The sequence below is a fragment of the Lepus europaeus genome, chromosome 5 (genome assembly GCF_033115175.1).
Source record: "Lepus europaeus isolate LE1 chromosome 5, mLepTim1.pri, whole genome shotgun sequence".
Lineage (NCBI taxonomy): Eukaryota > Metazoa > Chordata > Mammalia > Lagomorpha > Leporidae > Lepus > Lepus europaeus.
In genome coordinates, this window is record NC_084831.1 from 148,618,903 (window position 1) to 148,635,706 (window position 16,804).

Here is a 16,804-nt window from a genome sequence, read left to right on the forward strand (position 1 = left end):
GAATTTACTGATGTGGTATAGAAAAATGTAGGAAACATATTGTTCATGCAAGTTTTGCCATAGTCATCTGCTAGAATAGGTATCAGTAGCTAAATATCTTTGAGCTACTCACAGTTGGTCTTATTGATAACTTGTAACTAGGGGAAACTTTGTATTTAATGGTGAAATGTTCAGAGTGCTCACTGCGGTTCAGACAGGGGACAAGGTAAGGATAGTGAAGGCAGCCCTGGCATTTCTGAGCTGCTTCCCAGCCTGTGAGTATGCCAGGCAGTCAGATCTCCTGCAAAAAACTGCTGTTTTTTTCTTTGTTACTTCAGGGTTGTGTTGCTTGTTGTACTTTGTTAACTTCTTTGCAGGTGAAGTAATTTTAATGTTAATAATTGCTAGTACCAGAAAAATGTCGGTAGCAGTTACTCCGTTAAAATCAGGAATTGAATATGGCCTCAGCTGTTCAGAATGGTGGGGAAAAAAATCATTACGTTGTCCCCATGTATCACTGAAAATTAATGATTCTTGATTTTTCTTTGAACAAATTCATTCCACTAAAGGGAATTGTATGATGGAATGATGCATGTGAGGAGACGTACGATCCCCCAAGTATTCACACACACTGCCAGTTTCTCATGATAATGACTGAAAAGGTTTCACCCCAAACTTACTGTCTGACATAGAAACTCATTCTGATGCCTTGTAGTGTAAGGGCACACAGAGAATACTTCACTCCGCTCCCAGGTCTCCTGATGGCTCACGTGGTCTGTAAGTGAGACGCGTGTCTTTGCTATCCTCGCCTTCTGCTTTGCCCTCATGGTGCCTGAGTCTGGTTCTACCAGACTACCTGGACCTACTTTCCGAAGATTTTGTTCCCAAATTATTTAAGTATTTATTTTAGGAGTTAGGTGTATTTTTTATACTATGGTAGAAATTTGTTACATATATCTGGCACAGAACATGTCTACTAATAAGATTATTATTAAATAAAACCAATGTGTTATCCATGAATCATTGGTATATTGTATGTGTAGGTTAAAGTTTTTTGTATTTGGGGGGAATTCATTCATTTTTGAATGGTCTTTAGAGTGCATTTTCTTCTATATTTTTAAAATACTGGAAGATAGATGCCTGCTATATATTTCTTTTAATTGCTTTTTGCTGACGTTTTTTTTTTTTTTTTTTTTTTTTTTTTCCCCCACAAAAATGATTTATTTGAAGAGACAGAAAGAGACTCCGATATCTCCCATCTGTCCAAATGCCCACAGTTGGGGTTGGGCTGGGGCCAGAGCCAGCAAGTAGGAATGCTACCCAGGCCTCTCCTCTGCATGGCAGGAAGCCGGCTGAGCCATCAACACTGCTTCCCAGGTCTGCATTACCAGGAGGCTGGAGGCAGGAATCAGAGTTGGGAATCCAGCTCAAGCACTCTGATGAGAGACACAGGCGTCTTACCTGCCAGCGTGATTGCTCAGCCTTGTACCTGATACTTAATATTCAGTCTTTAACACATTGCTAGAGACAGATTAGATCGTGCCACGAGGATTGCAAACAATACTTACAGCTTCCAAAAGTCAAAAATTGACAAGAAATGTTACTATAAAGCCGTGCCCAGCAAACCACAGCCACTAGAACAAGTCTGCCTGCCTATTTTTTGTTATAAAAAGATTTTATCTGAGCAGCGCCGCTCCTGATTACTCGCATCGTGTGTTTGGCTGCTTTCTTTCCATTGGAGAGCTGAGCAAAGCTTCAGCACTTACTGTCTGGCCCTACACAGGAAATGTTTGCAGCCCCTGCTCCAGGAAGTAAGTGATGAACTAAGCATCATGGAAAGCTTACTGGGGTACAGATCTACATTTTGATGTTGTGAGGTGGGTAGATTTTAGAGGATAGGGTCAAAGTTGAATTCAGAATCTGATACATACTGTAGGTTGTAGGGTGACACACATTTCAGTCGTGCCATGCTTGCTGTAAGAAGGGCCAAGTAAGATAAGTGGAAAGTACCCCCTGGGTTCATCAGCTAGCTTTCGTTGGTTTCATTAGTTTCTAACAGCTATATTGAGATATAACTCACATTTCACCCATCACCACAATCAATTCTAGAATATTCATCACCAGTTCCACTCAGCCAAATACCAAATTACTTTTTGTCTGTGTGAACTGGTCTATTCTGGCCATTTCATATAAATGGAATCCTAGCAGTATATGGCCTTGTCTTATTTAGTGTAATATGTTTAAAGTTTTTCCAGGTTGTAGAATTGATCAGCACTGTATTTCCTTTTATTGCCAAGTAATATTCCAGCATATTATGTATCATGTTTCCTTATGCATTCATCAGTTGGTGGACATTTGGGTTGTCCTTGGTGATGTTTTTAATGGAGTGGTATGATAAAAATGAGTTTTATTTGTGATGAATAAAAGGACATGGGAGGTAGAGATTGATCAAGTTTAGGTGGCCTTTTCAGAAAGTTCAGCTCTAAAGGGAAGGAGAGGGAGGATCTCCAGAGGAAGAGCAAGGTCCGGGAAAGCAAGGCAGGTTGGTAGTTGGTTTTCTTTTTTTTTTTTTTTTTTTCTTTTTTTGACAGGCAGAGTGGACAGAGAGAGAGACAGAGAGAAAGGTCTTCCTTTTTGCCGTTGGTTCACCCTCCAATGGCTGCCGCGGCTGGCGCACCACGCTGATCCGAAGCCAGGAGCCAGGTGCTTCTCCTGGTCTCCCATGGGGTGCAGGGCCCAAGCACTCCACTGCCTTCCCGGGCCACAGCAGAGAGCTGGACTGGAAGGGGAGCAACTGGGACAGAATCCGGCGCCCCAACCGGGACTAGAACCCGGTGTGCCGGCGCCGCAAGGCGGAGGATTAGCCTAGTGAGCCACGGCGCCAGCCAGTAGGTTGGTTTTCAAAGATAGAGGGTAGCGTTGTGCAGCTAAGAAACCCATGATCTGGGACCCAGTGGTTAAGACCCAATCAAAGACCCAGCAGAGAACATCATGATGTGGTAAGGCGTAAGTCTGAGAGAACCCCTGGTGCTGGAGAGATGAGGGCAGGCAGTCCCATTGTTGGTTTAGTTTTCGTTCGTGTAGATTTAAGCCTCCGTTGTGACTTAGGGCAGCAGTGTTGAGCAGTACTAGAGCACAGGTGCAGGGGCAGCTCTGTGACTGTGCGCGGGCGTAGAGCACAGACAGGCGGGCAGTTGGCTGTACTGGTGAGGAGGGGAGACCGGGGCTGTGAGCCTTCCCTGCTGGGTGGCTGCAGGTAGAGGGATGGCGCGCACCGGCGGTGTCAGCCCGAGGGCTGCGTGTTCCCGGGAAGTAACCACAAGACTGCGCCTGAGCTGAGTCAGAGAGGAAGGTTCTTAGAAATGAAGATATATTGAGGGTGAGGGGTAGAAATCGTTGCCCAGTGTGATTATGAAGCTTAAGCAAAGATAGAAAGTGATGAGTGGCATTGGCGGCCTTGCAGGAGTAGATTCTGCGGCGCTGAGGGCATTTTGAGTTATTTTGTGGATTCTGTGAGGTAGGAATGCTTGGTTTCCTTGTCTAAAATTAGTCGACCGTAAATGTAACTAGCAATACTACAGCGTTGATCTCCATGTCTAGCTTTATGCCAGTACAACATTGTTTTTGGTGGGCTTTTTTTTTTTTTTTTTTTTTTTAAGATTTGTTTATTTATTTATTTCAAAGGCAGAGATACAGAAAGGGAAAAGTGGAGAGAGAGAGAGGTCTTCCATCCACTGGTTCACTCCCCAAATGACTTCAACAACCGGGGCTGAGCCAAGACGACTCCAGGAGCCAGAGCTTCTTCCAGGTCTCCCCTGTGGGTGCAGGGGCCCGAGCACTTGGGCCCTCCTCTGCTGCCTTCTACAGGCACATTAGCAGGGAGCTGGATCGGCAGTGGAGCAGCCAGGACTCCAACCAGTGCCCACGTGGGATGCTGGTGTTGCAGGCCATGGCTTAACCCACTGCACCACAGCATTGGCCCCAACAATGCTATTTGGATTACTGTAGCTTTGTAATAAGCAGGTGGTGGTGTGTGTCTGTTCATTAATGATAAATGTTAATAGAACACCAGGTCTAATTAAAAGAAGAATAGTGGGAAAAAAATCAGTGCATCGTGGCAATAAAGTAATTCCCCCGTATTTGAATATCTGTGAGATGCATCATTACAGGCCAAGTTAATATTTGTTTGTTCAAATTTTTAATATCACTGATAATACAGATTTTAAGAGTTCTACAAGTTTAGTAATGGGCTCCAACTTGACTTGACTGTCATATACACCGTAACAGTGTGTATCTTTAGACTCACCTTATTGCAGTGACGAATTTCAGACTTCACTCTGATGTTAGATTCCTTAACATATATTTTTTAAATTTTTTTAGATTCCTTAACATATATTTTAAGCAGAACATCTTCTCATTGTAATTAATTTTAAGACATGCAACATCTCCCAGTTTAGATCTGGGTAGTCAAATGACATCTCCTTACTGATTGTCACACAGTCTTCTTATCGAGAATCAGTTTCACTTTCTTTTACAGGAGAAAAGTTTCATAATTCCTTGCATAAAAATCTTCAAAAGTATGTCCCACAGTTCTTCCAAATTGATAACAACAAAAATAATAAATAAAGGTAAAGGTGAGCTTTTATCTTGCTAAACTAACATGAAATACTCTGTAAATGGAGTGGGTGGTTCTCACATACATACTTCAGTACAATAACAGAAGATATTGTTAACTTTATTTGTATTATTTGAATCTTATTAAAATTGTGTGTATCTGTAAATATTTCATTGTAAACGTGTAAATCACCCTGTCTTGATTAATGTAAATATTAGTAATTATGTGTCTGTTGAGGATAAACATTTTTTCCCTCTGCCCATGACTGACATGATTCTGAAGCTGATGTCTCCTTGTCTAGCAGTATGGTAGATTCAGGAGGGCCGAGGACGGTGGGTTGCAGTTACTCCTCTGCTCTGCAATATGTATATATTTCACATAGATTCCTGGGAGGAGAATTTGTAATCTGAGTGTTTCTCTCAAAAATGAGATTTTTAAAACTATGAAGTTTAGACATACTTCGTTTGTTAATTTATTTCCACATACTTAAGACTTTCCTTGCATACTTGCTGCATGGGAATTCCCAAGGGAGTACCAGTTTCGAAAACGTGTCTGATTACAAATGGTTAAACTTTGTACCAACATACTAAAAATTGTCCAGATCTAAGTAAGTGTAATAGTATAGCACTAATAGTGTAGTACCTGCACATTATATCTTTAAGAGAAGAAAATTGTGTATTGATTGATTATGATATTTATTGGGTCATAATGTATTCAAATTTTCCTTAATGCATATGTTAGTGATTGTTTACTGTGATAAAGTGCAAAGAGGTCTTCAAGAGTGATCCTACATAGGAAGAATTACCTCATGTCACTGGTCACTTCTCAATTAAAAGTTCCATTAGCAGATGATTCCTGCTCCTGGTGTGGATCCTGATTGCATTTTATTGCCTGTAAATCAGGATCCAGACAGGGAATAAATAAACAGCTCAAGGATGTGGTAATGTCATCTTGAACTTTTTTTTACTGATAGAAGCACCTAGGTCCATTTAAGCCAATTAAGTTCAGAATATTTATTGAAGTAAATCCTTTATCATATTTGAATTCTATTTGAAAATGGCTCTTTTTTTTTCTTGCTTCAGAATATTGATTTAATTGGGACAGAATACCAATAAATCAGATTGTTTGATAACATCTTGGTCATATATTTGCAAGTTTTAATTAACAGATTGTGTAACTTCAGCATGGTTTATAATTTTGTATTTCAGTAGAATTCAGTATGCACTTAATGTGCATAAAGTGTAATATTGACAGTTAACAGTTTATCTTGACATTTTCAAAAGTTAGAAAAATTTATTCTTTATCATTAGAGTTCCTTTAGTAAATGCACACTGAATTTGCTGAGGAGGATATTAGTAATTTAAATTTCCTTTGTCCCTGAAGTGGGTGGCAGAGTTCCTCTATTATAGTATGTCGCTTTGCACCTTCAGCTCAGCTCGTAATGAGATAGTATACTTGGGCTTCTGCGCTTGACTGGTAGAGGACTAGTGCTCTCATCTCTCAGACCGACGTATGTTTTCCCTTAGACTTTGTAAACATAACATTCAACAGATAGTGGGTCGTGCTATGCTTAGCACAGAATCTTCCGGGCAATATGAAGACTGTTCTCTACGTTGATATCAGCAAATTTCACGAGGAAACTTGCTCTGAATCTCCCAGTTGTCTGCAGTGGACTATTCATTATGAGTTTGTTCTTACTGACCTACTTCTTGAAGTTAAAGAGAATAATTTACCGATGATTGCTTTATTTGAATTTTGCCTGTTCTGAGAGTCGTACCTGCTTTTTTATTGTTGTTAAGGAGGGTGAACCAATGGCAAAAGGAAGACCTTTCTCTCTCTCTCTCTCACTGTCTGCTCTGCCTGTCCAAAAAAAAAAAATATATATATATATATATATTATTTATTTAAAAGAGTTACAGAGACAGAGGAAGAAACAGAAAGAGAGATCTTCTGTCCCTTGGTTCACTCCCCAAAAGGCCACAACAGTTGGAGCTGGGCCAGACCAAAGACCAGGAGCCAAGAACAGCTTATGCTTCTCCCATGAGTTTTACAAGGGCCCAAGCACTTGGGCCACCCTCCGTTGTTTTCCCAGGTATAGCAGCTGGGAGCTGAATCAGAAGTGGAGCATCCAAGACCCCATATGGGATGCTGGGGTCAGCAGGTAGTGGCTTTACCAGCTATGCCACAGTGCTGGCCCCCATACCTGCTTTTACAGCATACTAATAGTCACAGTTTATATCCTTTCACATTAAAAACAAAGTATTAATAGATCTGGAGGTTATCCTTCTTGTAAATTAAGATCGGAGGGTTTTTTATGTAATTTTATTTATTACTATTTGAGAGGCAGAGAAACACAGAGAGAGAGAGCTAATGCGAGCTCCCCTCTGCTCGTTCACTCCCTGCATGCCTGTGATACCTCCTTGCTGGGGCCCAGTTGTGAGTTGGTACCCAGGTGGATGATGGGACTCGGTCACCTGAGCCATCACTGCCCTGGAGAAGCAGTCAGGAGCAGAGCGGGGCATCAAACCTATTGGACGCTGGCGTCTTAACCTCCAGGCCAAACAGCCGCACCCCTGTTTATTTTTTAGGCACTCACAAGCAAGAGTTAAACATCTGAATTCCTGAGAACGGGTCAGTGTTCCGCGGAGGCTGTTCTCCGCTTTCTGAGCCATGTTAGACTGTCACCTGAGGGGCAGCAGTTTGGTCGCCCCTGGGGACGTCTGCATCCGTATTGCAGTTCCGGGTTTCAGTCCCAGCGACTCTGCTTCCGTCCAGCTTCTTGCTGATATTCTTCCTGGGAAGCAGCAGTGATGGTGCAAATACTTCCAGCTTCCGCCTGGCCCAGCCCAGGCTGTTGTTGGCATTGGGGGGGAGTCAGAAAAGGATCTCTCTCCTCTGTCTCTCTCTTTCTGTCACTGTGCCTTTCAAATAAAATGAAAATAAATAAATGAAACAGTTTTAAGAGTTGTCACATGAAAATTAGAAACAGTCTTACTGGTCGTATGTGAAGTCTGCTGTTTTTCACTGCTTAGCTTTTTTGTGTATGCAATAAGGACAGTAAATATCTAATAAGATACCACTCATTTAGATCCTTTTAAAATATTTAAACATTTAGGTTAAGTAAATGTGACTTTAGGAAAAGCAAACCAAATGAAATATTGAGCTTAGTTATTCTTAAACTTGATCAGCTTTGGAAAGTGGACAGACCAGGTGGGGATTCCTGGGTTTATCGACGGAGGGAGGACTTGACCTGAATTATGTTTTAATGGCTCTCCTTAGCTTTGGTGATATAAATAGCTTCGGCTGGGTAGGAAGTCAGCTAGGTGTATTACAGTCATTCAGGTTGAGTGATGATGTGTGTTAGTCCTGGGCATTAGTGGTGGGGAGAAGTCATATTCAAGGAGCTTTGCTGAAGAATCAGATATGAAGATGGGAGACAAAGCAGGCAAAGGGACTGCACGGTTTTTATTATGAGACTGGAAGGATGGCGGTGTTATTGTGTAAGCTGGGGACAGATAAGCAGATGTTTGGTTTTCCTTAATTTTGTGATTAACTGTGACACGTGCACATCGAGCCTTTAGATAGGCGGGTGAATATATAGGCCTGGGGTTAAGGGGCAATATCTAGACTTGGCCATCAGCATTCAGATTGAATTTAAGGTCACCAGACTGGGTGAGGTCACTCAGGGAGCAGGTGTAGCTGGAGATGAAGAGGAGCTGAAGTACAGCGTCCCAAGGCATTCGGGGTGTAGAGTTCAGGGAATGAGGGGAGATGTAGCAGCAGGACTTCTGGAGAAGCAGCTCGAACGACAGAAGGAAAACCAGGGAAGCACAGAACAAGAGCAGTGTTTCCAGGGAAAGAGAGGGATGAATGTCATTTGATAGTAGAAAATAGCTTGAATAATATCAAGACTGGGCAGTGGCCATGTCATTTAGCAGGGTGGACAGTTCCATGGAGTGATGAAGGCAAAGCCTCACCAGGTGGACTAAAAGTGACAGCAGTATCCTCGTAGAGATTCACACGGAGAGTATTTGTATCCTCTACCCTGTATCTATAGATGTACCCCCACTGCATTGTGTCTATGTGTTCACCAAAATATATGTGTAAGGATGTTTATAATAACAAAAAATAGCTCCCAAACTGGAAACCCTTCACGTGCCCTTCCAAAGTACAATGAGTAATAAATTATGGAATGTTCACATGAACTATTAGGTGAGTAGAATACAGCTACTCAAAATATGGGTGAGCAGCACAAACCTAGTGTTGAGTGAAAGAAACAGACACAGAAGACTGCCTGGAAGTTCAAAAAATAGGCAGACCTACCAGATGTGTTTGTAAGGCAGGATGGTGATGCTCCCTGGAGGGCAGTGGCTGGAAGAGGGCACTAAGGGAATTCTGGGTGCCAATTTCTGTGTCGCGGACTGGGTGCTTTTACGTGAGTGTGTTCGTGTGAAAATTGAGCTGTGCACTTGTGATTGGGACATGGTGCTGCAGTAGGCTGCAGGTAGATATAAAGGAAGCTAAGCGAAGAACTAAGGAAGCTGTTAGAGTGTTGTGTAAGGACGTGGGGCAAATAGAGCTTCCTCTTAAAGACGGGGGGAATAACAGCACGTGTATGTGCTCTGGAAATCAGTTAGTGGAGTTGCTGCTGGCAAGAGGGCCAGCACCCGTGAGGACAGTGTGGCATCATTACTGAACCAGCGGTGCCATAAGGTACAGGGGTGGGGGCAGTCCCCCGGAGCAAAGCTGCAACAGGCAGGGCATGAGAAATCAGTGAGGTGGTGTCTGTTTTGGATGATGGGCTTGGGGGAGGGGAGGGTGCTCCAAGGATGGTTCCCAAACCAGCAGCATCACCTGAGGACCTACTGAATCCGAAATTCTAGAGGTGGGCCCCCGAGCCCTCCAGGGGACTCATGCGTACTAAAATGTGAGAAGTGCTGCACTAGGGAAATGGAATAGGACTGCCACTTAGCCCAGGACTTCCTTGAGGTCAGATCCTAAGTGAGATGAGACCAGTCAACCGTGTTAGGTTGTTGTTCTTCAACCATAATCAGTTATGCATCTGACTAGGGTGGGGACGGGAAGAGTTTGATTGAATGAAACATGGTTTTTTTATTTTTGTTGTTTTTTGTGTGTTTAACCATGTAAATAAAAGAAAGATGAGTGGAGCGCAAACGCAAACGGAGTGTAGGGAATGATAACAAAAGCCAGCTTTTGGGGGATGGCACTCAGCAAGCAGTGAGAATCCCATACCTGACTACCTGGGTTTGGCTCCAGCCCCGGCTCCTAACTCCAGCTTCCTGCTGTTAGACCACCCAGACCCTGGGTGGTTTCTGGCTCCTGGCCTAAGCCCAGCTCTGACTGTTATGGACATCTGGGGAACGAAACGGTGGGAGGCATCCTCTCCACTTCTTATGGGAAAAAAAAAGTCAACCTATAAAACAGGCTATTCAGGAGGAAGTTATTCCATAAATGGAGACCTGAAGAGAAGCTGAATTGGAGATAAAAGCCCGAGGAGTTGAGGGAATTCAGGGAACACTGTACAGAGGAGGGAAGGGAATGGAAGTGGTTAAAGTTATGGAAGGGGCTGAATTCCTGGTGATAGGACCAAAAGAACAGATGGCCTATTGGAGTACAAGAACAGCCAGGATGTCAGAATGATGATCACTTGGGGGTCACTGAAGTCACCCAAGAGTAGAACAAGACTGTGTTGGAGATATGGTGACTATGGGAACTGAAGTCTTGAAATGAGGCAGTGACGTCCACAGAGGTACAGGGGTGCCCTGGCTCAATGCTTGTGATTCAAAAGCCCAGGGAATCTTAGATGGGAGGTGGAGAAGTATAGTCTGGAAATGGCGGTGAGAAACAAAGGAATCCTACCTCACCTATATTCACAGTGGCATCAGGGTGTGGAAGAGAACAACAGTGAAAGGCAGAATTACAGAGACAGATCTGCCTACCATTGGTTCACTCTCCACTTGGTTGCAATGGCTTAGGCTGGGCCAGACCAAAGGAAGGAGCGAGGAGCTCGACTTTCTTCTGGGTCTCCTACGTGGGTGCTGGGGCCCAAGCACTTGGACCATCTTCCACTGCCTCCCCAAGTGGATTAGCAGGGAGCTGGATCGCAAGTAGAGAAGCTGGAACTACAACTGGCACCCATTTGGGGTGCTGGCACTGCAGGCAGCGGCAGTGGTGGCTTTACCCACTCCAACACAGTGCGAGCATTGTGGGGGAGTTGGAACTCCTGTGCATTGCTATGGGAATGTAAAATACTGCAGCCACATTGGAAAACAGTCCGGCAGTTTCTCAAAGAATTAGCTACATTTTGATCCAGCAAACATAAGTGCACAGAGACACCTATACACAGATGTTAGCAGCAACATTATTCATAATAGCCATAAGGTAGAAGTTCATCAAAGGCCCAAGAGCTGAACAATGGAGAAACAAAAAGTGGTCCATCTGTATAGTGGGGTACCCGGCCACGAAAAGGGATGAAGCACTGACACATGCTAGGACATGGATGAACCTTGAAAGCATTGGGAAGTGAAAGAAGCCAGGCACAGAATGATGGATACCGCATGACTGCATTTTTAGGACCTGGCCAGAACTGGGGAATCCAGAGACAGAGAGCAGACGAGTGACGGCCGAGGGCTGGGTGGGATGAGGAGCGACAGCTCATGGGTGTAAGTTTTCTTTCTGGGGTGATGAAAATGTTCAAAAGCTGATTGTACAACGCTATGATCATAATAGGAACTGATGATTTCATTTTCAGTGGGTGAAGTGTAAGGTATGTGGATCGTATCTCAATAAAGCTGTACTGTAGTGACTGTGATACAGCCCACAGTAAAGGAGTTAGAGGAGGAAGCAGGCGGGATAGATTGGAGTTCACGGGTCTGTTCGCTGCAAAGCTGGGAGGCGTGTTGGGGAGACACACTAGTGCTGAGTGGCTTTGTCAGAAAGGGCGCAGTGCCCTCACAGACAGCAGTGTAGCAGATTTCTAAAGGCTAAGGCTTTGTTCTCCTGGAAGATGGAAGAATTTTAAACCTGGGAGATGTTTCCTTTTGCTTACTAAAGATAGTTCTTGGTTCTATGACTCAAGACTGGACGTCCGTGTTTTCTTAACTTCTTGTGGCTTTGAGAAGCAGAGGTATCAGAAATGTCAGAGGTGCTCAGATATCTGCTGCTTGAAGGGAGAGATGAGAATGTGGGCTTGTTTCCTTGATAAACCCTTTGGTCCTGAAGATGTAAGTGTGTTTGCGTTTTGCTCTCCTAGAAGTATTTTGGTGAGCAGGGAAGTGTATTTCTCTGGGAGGCGGAATTTGGGAGCTGTGGACCAGAAGCCAGAGACGAGAGTGAGGGTCGCGTCCACGCTGGTTGGGACGATGTTCGTGTTGTGGATTGGTTTCTGGGCATCCAGTGAGAAAATGGACTGTGAGGAGTGATGTTTGCATCTTCACTCCCCCCCCCCCCCTTCCCCTCCAGCATTCCTACAGGTTTTCTGACAGAAAAGAAAAGTTGAGTAAGAGGAGAAGGGGCCACTCGGTAGTGCCGATTTACCTGTGGGAGCACAAGTGAGGTCCGGTGGTGCTGCCTGCTGGGGTTTAGGAAGTCAGTACTGACAACCTGGGTGGTATTTCAGGGTTTCCAAGGGTGCCCACTGGGTTATTCCGTTTTCTTCAAATAGCAGCTAGACTCTGCTCATTTGCTGAGTCATGAATAAGTGATTGCATTCAACCCTTCTGATATTTAAAGAAGCGCTGTAATGCACTTGGCGGAGCAGGGCAAGAAGCAGTGAGTGGAGTCGCAGTCCGCACTTGGGGAGCGCAGTGTCCTCCCAGGTCATGGTCATATAAGTGAGACACTGTGTGGCAACACAGACATTTAATTCAATGTCAAGGTGGCCGGGAGGACAGAGGAGTTACAGGATTTTTTTCTTTGCAAACGTGTTCTTCTTAGAAGCTAAATGCCAGTGTTTAAAGTGGTCCCTAGCATATATGCATTAGCGGATGTTTGTTAAGTGAATGGTACCATATGTTGTGCTTGGACTGATACATTAAAGATCGGGTGTATTACCTGCCTGGCAGGAGCTCAGAGTTACCATATCACTAGTGGTCCCAAGCAAGAGACTGTGTGTGTCAACATCTAATTAGTAATTCTAAAGCATAACTATTAAATAGTATGTTACTATTAGTATACTCAAAAGCCCTTATTTTACATTTTAAAATGTGTTTATTAAAAAATGTATTTTTGAGAGCACAAGAGAGAATGCTCCCATCCTCTGGCTTATTCCCCAAACGCTCACAGTTGCCAGGACTGGACTGCGGCTGAGTCTAGCACTTGGTCTCCTTCATGGGTGGCAGGAGCCCAGTGACTTGAGCCATCACCACTGCCTGACAAGGTGCACGTTAGCAAGAAACTGGAGTCAGGAGCGGGAGCTGGGAATCGAACCCAGGCACTGTGATATGGAGGGTGAGCATCTTAACTGCTAGACCAAACGCCTCCCCACACGTGTTATTTTTTAAGCTATGTGTGGTTAGCATGATTTGAAATAATTAAAATTATCTCCTTGCTCATTAGGATGGCTTTAAAGCAAGGCATCTTTTCTTATATAGTTTTTAGATTAAGTTATAAATGTTCACTTCAGAACTACCTGAAGATTGATAGGGATGCATTTGAAAAGCATTATTTTTTTATTGATTCTTAATGTAGTAAATTACTGAAGTTATTTGGCAGCAAACAGAAGTGGCCTGTGGTGTGCCTCACATTTATTCTCCTGATAGAGCCACAATCTGCATTAATTGCACTACGACTGCACTCACTTATATTAAAAGGCTTCTACTATAATTAATCCTTTTTATTTCAAATCATTTTGGCACAATTTCGAGCTATAAACACTCATAAGAGACAGACAGTTGAAAAATACGTTATAGGTTTTTTCCATATACCTATTGCTATTTTTTCATGACAAGTAGTTATTGATACGCTTCTAGGAACAAGCGTGGTGCATGACTGAGAGTTAAAGCCAGTGTGAAAAATGCTAAGTAGATTATTTTGCATAAAAAATAGGCCGTTTTTGAAGTTGTGTAATTAACCTGTGTTTGGAAAATACCTTGATTTATGCTTACATTTGTATCTCAGTTGCATACATTATGGAAATTTAATTTATAATCCATTTAGCTGATGCAATCATAGTTTTTAGTGCTATCATTTATTAGTGCTTGTATATTAAATGCTCTGAAGGCTTAAACCTGCCTTCTGTAAAAAATTATACCTATGCATTTACATTTTATGAGTCACAGTGGGATTTCTGTTTAAAATGCAGGTAGCTCTGATACATTTAAAAGAATTTTGCTGGTTTATTGTTACTAATGCAGAAATGGCAAACAATGACCTTGTATATTGAACATAGCATGATTTACACTTCCAGTTTACTTTTAAAGTCCCCTGTACAAATGAGGGCTTTTCTTCAACACCTGGAATCAATCATGTGGTTTTATGCAGGATGTTGTTCTTGACTTTGAACTCATCATTCACTTAGAAGTAATGGTCTTTATAAGTGCTCTAGGTTAATAGTAGTAACCATTCTTAACTTTAAGCAAACTGTGGCTTTTCAAAACAGCTCTTTATATTGTCAGTAGATGACCAAATGCTAGTTGCCATTTTGTTACTCATTTCCTCATTAGAAATACTTTTTTTTTCCTTCTGTTGTCTTTCCAAAATTAACTGAGTACTCATTAATATTCACATCAGAAATAAAAGCATAAGATTGCAACACTTCAGTTTACCTGGCAAAGAGCACCGCGGTCTTCCTAGAAAGAGTTCCTTTCTCAATTGCTGCGGGATTGCAGACGCAAAGGCCTGGCCCCCTGGGTGCTCTTGAGCCGCAGGTTTGTTAATTCACACAGATCTGCCTTACCAGACCTCAAGTCTCAAGTGTATTGTGTGCGATGTGGTCTGGTGATGGTCTCTTGGTTGGAAGAGTGACTTCTGAGTTGACAGTCTGACAAATGAATGGTTACCCCATAGTTGAAGTTTCTGTTGAAGCTTTTGTTGCAGCATTTCATGAGTTGCATAATAGCACTGCATCTTAAAACAGTGGGATAAAGTGGCTCTGGATGCATTACAGCAGATCTCATCATAGTGATGTGTAAGATGGGCATCATCCATCCTCCGTCCTCTGTCTTGTCCTTCCTGTTGTCCCTCGGGCCGCTGAAAAGTCCTGAGTCCGAGGAACTCTCGAGCAAGGTTTTTGAGAACCAGAGAGGGTGTCTACTTTAAAACTAGGCCCCAAGTTTTTCACTACCACGTGGGGATACTTCTTGCCTGACCTGAGAATAGAGTGGAGAGAGCATTTCATAGGATCACTATAAATACCTGTCTCTCTGTAGATTAGATATCCTAACAATAATGGCATTTGTAAAGGAAATCCAAATTTCCTGCTAGTTTCTGTAGGTTCATTCTTTACATTAAGTTAGGGAAATGCTCAGATAGGGCAAATGGAAATTAAGATAACTGATGTCCTACTATGTGCTCAGCATGGTGTTACTTAGACATCATGTACATTTAAGAAATAATAACCAGGGGCCAGACCTGTGGCATAGCCAGTAAAGCCACTGCCTGCAGTGCTGGCATCCCATAATGGTGCCGGTTCGAGACCCGGCTGCTCCACTTCGTATCCTGCTCTCTGCTGTAACCTGGGAAAGCAGTCGAAGATGGCCCAAGTCCTTGGGCCCCTGCACCCACGTGGGAGACCCAGAAGAAGCTCCTGCCTTCAGATCGGCACAGCTCTAGCTGTTATGGCCATCTGGGGAGTGAACCAGTGGATAGAAGACCTCCCTCCCTCCCTCCCTCCCTCCCTCTCTCTCTCTGTCTCTCTCTCTCTCTCTTTCTTTCTCTCCCTCTCTCTCTGCCTCTCCTTTCTCTGTGTGTAACTATGGCTTTCAAGTAAAATAAATAAATCTTAAAAAATAAATAAATAAAAAAGAAATAATAACCAGAATCGTTATTAATAAACTTTGACAAGAAATATTTGTTCTAGCATCCAAGTCAATTTGTTAGAATAAAATACTAAGAATATTTTTGCAAATTTTGCAGTGCATTTCTGATTCCTTTTGGATTAATAGCCTTAGGCCATTGGAGTGTTTATTATATCAGGTGAGCCCCTGGCATTATGTTGGAAACCTTGTATAATTTTACTTCCCACCTTCTTTTGCTAGGGAATGTCTGGAGATTAATACAATAATGCCAACACTTGATTTAATCCAATGGCTTTTGTTGTCATGGAAGTATAAATTAAAACCCCAGTGGGACACCCCATTGTACCCAGCTTGAATGACTGCAATTAGGAAGGCTGACAACAGCAGTAGCAGTCATAGTGAGGGTGTGGGCGAGTTGGAACCCTCTTACATCGCTGGTGGTAATTTTAAAAAAAAGGTTCTTGCATTTTAGAAAACAGCTTGGGCAGGGTCTAATACAGTTATATGCCTAACACTTCTGCTCTCCACAAGTCTGCTTTTAAGTATATACTGAAAAAAAATTTGTGTGTGTGTGTGTGTGTCCATGACTGGTCCTAGCAGCCTTATTCATTAAAACCAAAAACTGTAAATAATTCACTTGCCTACCACCAGGTGAAAAGTTAGAGAGAGTACACAGCAGTAAATAAAATAAAAGAGGAACAAGACCAGATTACGCTCATAAAACATGCGTACTCTGTAATTCCACTTAACAAAGATCTGGTCTGGCAGAACTTCTCTGGTGAAAGCAAACTGGGAGAGAGATTGACTGGAAGGACAAGAGAACTTTCCAGGGTTTAATGGTTCTGTATCTTTATCTGTAGTGATTATACAAGTATAACCAAACATAGAAATTCATCAAGCTGTTTGTGTATCTTACTGCTTGTAATCATGCATTAAAATCCAAAATTTCTTGAAATGTAAAAAATACATAAAATCCACGTTTGGAGCCAACCATTTGCATTTGTTCATACCTTGTGATTGTTTTTGTGTTGGAAAGGGAAGGTGGAATAGCTGTGACAAAGATGGTGTGGTGTGTCAGGAGTGAATTGAACTGTGACCCCAAGAAAGCCATGTTCAAGTCCCAATAGCTTGTACCTGTGAATGTGGCCTCATGTGGAAATAGAGTCTTGGCAGATGTATTCGTGCTGAGATGAGGTCGTGCTGGATTAGAGTGGGTTCCAAAAACCTGGTGACC

General features: G+C 42.8%; 1 protein-coding gene across 1 annotated transcript in view; it reads left to right on the forward strand.

Annotated features, from left to right (window-relative positions):
- Window positions 1–16,804, forward strand: part of UBE3C (ubiquitin protein ligase E3C) — a 125,722-nt gene that overhangs the window by 80,130 nt on the left and 28,788 nt on the right. The window lies entirely within an intron of this gene.